This window comes from Cryptomeria japonica, chromosome 3, assembly GCF_030272615.1.
Source record: "Cryptomeria japonica chromosome 3, Sugi_1.0, whole genome shotgun sequence".
In the NCBI taxonomy this organism is placed as follows: Eukaryota; Viridiplantae; Streptophyta; class Pinopsida; order Cupressales; family Cupressaceae; genus Cryptomeria; species Cryptomeria japonica.
This window is the reverse complement of record NC_081407.1, coordinates 856170680-856174446: the sequence shown is the minus strand read 5'-3', so window position 1 is coordinate 856174446 and position 3767 is coordinate 856170680. Positions and strand designations below refer to the sequence as shown.

The window sequence follows — 3767 nt, the reverse complement described above, 5'->3', positions numbered from 1 at the left end:
CTTGTCTTTTCAAGTTAGACCACAATCTAGCAATTGTCTCCTTATTTTGTTGTTCGTTGATATTGTCTGATATGGTCTTTCTTCACAGGAAAGAAAATAGAAATTATTAAAATACATAAGACAACATGCCCTTTTCTTCTTGTTTTTTAATACTCATTGTCATGCTTTGAATTATTTTTCTTTCTTGGTGACTCCTTGCTGCTCTCACTATCAGTTTCACTCTCAGAATTTGAGTCTGATGTATCAAAATCTGACGAGCCTGATGAACTAGACGAATCATCATTAGAGGTAGATTCATTTGACTCAGGAATAGACTTTTGCTGCTGCATTACAAGCCTTGGCATATTCTTCAAATACTCACGTAAACTCTCAGTGATACCACCAAGACCAATAGAAGTAAATAAATTGATAGCAAACCGTGAATTTTTGGGATTGTCCTTTGGAGAAATTGAATCAAAAGACTCCTGCATTGTTGGATCGTTCAACCTTTCATTAAGCAACAATATACCAAGTTGCTCTGCCAGCTCCTGCAAGAGAATCTTTATAAAAATATGGGAAGAGGAAGTAGTATCTTCCTTTGTCTCACATATATAAGCAAGACAATGCCATGGAAGAGCATTTGTGTCGAGTAAGTGGGGAAAAAAATTTGCAACATTACGCAATTTATTTGTTTCCAGTCTGTGTATCATAGAATACTGTTGTACAAAACACTTATCAAAAAATTCCTCATATATTTTATTGATCATACAGAATCTTTGCCCAAGAATACCATAATAACGAAGGTATGTTCTCTCTTGACCAGGTTCAAGCTTGATCTTTAGTAGCTTATGACCAGCTTCCTCAAAATCAACACTTGACATGATTGTCAAATAAATTGTATGTCTTAAATTGACCAAGTTTGTCTCTGTCTCATCCTATATTCTCAGTGCTTCCTCACCTTCCTCATCATCATCATCATCATCATCATCATCATCATCATCATCATCATCATCATCATCATCATCATCATCATCATCATCATCATCATCATCATCATCATCAGAATCATCACCTGAATCATTCTCCCCTTCTGCTTCATCTGAAGAAGCATCTCCAAGGATATCTTTCTTCAGTTTTTCATAGGCTACCTCATGCTCTAAGAAATCAGGACCTGGCTTGAAAACATCCAAACTAGCCTCTTGATCAAGTTCATCTTCTAGGAAAACTTCATGTGTTAACTGATCTGGACGCACAGTTGGATGACCCTCGAACTTAGCTTTGCGAAATGCAAAAAGGCCTTCGATTAAAAACTGTACTCGTTTGTCAATTTCCCCCTCATGGAGAATACCTCTAAATCTTTCAAAAATCCCATAAAGACCTTTGGGTGAAAGGTCTTGCAACAAAGAACCACATTCTTTCATGAACCCAATAGCAACCTCTACACTATCATCTGTGGGGTTCTCTAGTAAAAGGGTGAGAAGTTCCAAAGCAATGATTTCATGTGCAACTTGTTGATTCACTAAATGAGCTATGAATTTGGTTGTTGCTATCAACATGTGCTTGTCATTGCATTTGTATGCCCTCTTAAGCTACAAAATAATTCTTCACAAAAGCAAATTGCCAACTTCAGGAAATTTTGTATTTACCACAGCAACCAATGCAGCAAAAACATCTGTAAATCCAGGGGATGCCATTTGGGATTTCATACAAGACCTACAAAATAGACCCCTCCCACAGATGAGATTCTCTGCAAACAACTCTGGAATGATGTTCTTGATGTTAGATGCATTTACCTTGTTTACTAACCCATTGATACTCTTCCGAAGGGCATCCCATGTCATGCGTTGGTATTCCACACTGCTCTTGTCTTCCACATCTTTCATCATTTGAGCCAGCTTAAATGGGGGAATATAAACACCCCCACTTCTTCCAACACCCTTCTCGGCTCCTCTTACAACACCTTTGCCATTTCCATTCTGAGATGGAGCAGACACAACACCAAAAGTTTTCACTTCCACTGCCTCTCTATCCCTCTTGTTTCCAGAAGCCCCTTTACCACTTAATTTGTGCTTATTTATGTACATAAACCCATCAGGAAGCATGATTTTTTGCATATAAGCTCACCCAAATATTTTACAATTATTTTTCATCAAGATTCCCTCAGGAGCTGGCAGATCCTGCTTCCATACTTTAATTATGTTTTCTCAAAGGACAATCCTAAAAATCCATGCATTGTAAACAACTTTTTACACCTTTGTTGGTTGTGGTGGCGTCACAACGAGTTTACATCAATAAATGAAGAGCATGCCAATGCTTTTAATGCAGCAATAGAAGTCTATCTCTTATTCAATATCTCTAGTGAAGCCCCCATGATCTTTTGTTGGAGTAGAATTTGTTATATTCTAGAAAGGGTCTTGTCCTTTGTTGATGGGATATTCATCTACCTCAAGAAATAACTGTTCTTTTCTCCAACGAGAAGTGGAACTAAATGAAGATCTAGCACCATGAAATGAATCCTCAAAAGGATTACTATAGTTAGTTTTGGTAGATAATGATCTGGGTAATATACTAATGTGGCTTTAGGAAACATTATGTACTAGCTTAGCATACTCTAACAACTTTGGTGTGACATGCTACATCCAATTAAGTCTCCATCGGTATCTCTATTGTGTTTATGGATTGGGATTCAATGTACTCTTTTTATACACATATTTTACTTTCAACTGAAGAGGTTTGTATGTACTTACTTGTCTTTCGATTGTATCCCTATTTCAAGAATTTCTTCTATCAACAAATCATTTGTTGTAAGTTGTACAAGTGGAAGCTTGAACATGCCTTCCATGCTAGCCTTGTTGATACATTCAACACCATCTTGTGCAACAAATCTTTAGAACTCCACTATTTCATTGAAGAGTGAGTAGTAGGGACAATCTAGGACACTTATAGAGGTTTTGCAAGAGAGATAAATAGACCTAAATATTATGGCTTAATAATGATCAATAGGTAAACAGATAAGAAACTCTCAATATCAAAATGACTTTTTCAATTGTCTTCACTAGAAATGGATAGATCGGCTAATAATGGCTTTATGACTGTATGTCCATTGTCAACTTTAGACTCAATCCAAGAAGAGCTAGAACTAATATGCAATATCTAGATTTATGATCTCTATAATATAACAATCCCATAATTATGTTTCCACACATCTATACCACAACACAAACATCATGCTAGTGTTCAGCCATAGCAATTGATATCCTAATTATAGAATGTGAAATATGCACATAACTATGAATAAAGATTAAGAAAAACAAAGAAAGATGCTTATTGCAAACATAAATGACTAATGGACAAGAATTGAATTCATTGTAGATAGTTTTGAATATCAAATTCACTTATTTGTATACCTCAAAGAAATGTGGTTTCCTGAACTGCAATGATTGCCGGATATGCACAAAATGGATTTGTTGAGAAGGCTTTAGAAACTTTCAATCAAATGCAATCGACAGGTGTAAAGACAAATTCCACGACCTTTGCTACTATCCTCCCTACCTGTGCCAAAATGGGAGATTTGGAACAGGGTATGGACATTCATCGAAGCATAAAGGATAGAGGAATTTTGTCAGATGTTGTAGTTGCAACTGCCCTGGTAGACATGTATGCAAAATATGGAAGCATAGACAAGGCACGTGAATTGTTTGATAGAATGTCTGAAAGAAATGTTGTCTCGTGGACTGCAACGATTGTTGGATATGCACAAAATGGTTTTGTCGAAAAGGCTTTAGACA

At 36.4% G+C, this 3767-nt stretch overlaps 1 pseudogene; it reads right to left on the bottom strand.

Annotated features, from left to right (window-relative positions):
* Positions 1–203: 203 nt before the first annotated feature.
* Positions 204–1907, bottom strand: LOC131874535 (uncharacterized; annotated as a pseudogene).
* Between the last annotated feature and the right edge of the window lie 1860 nt (positions 1908–3767).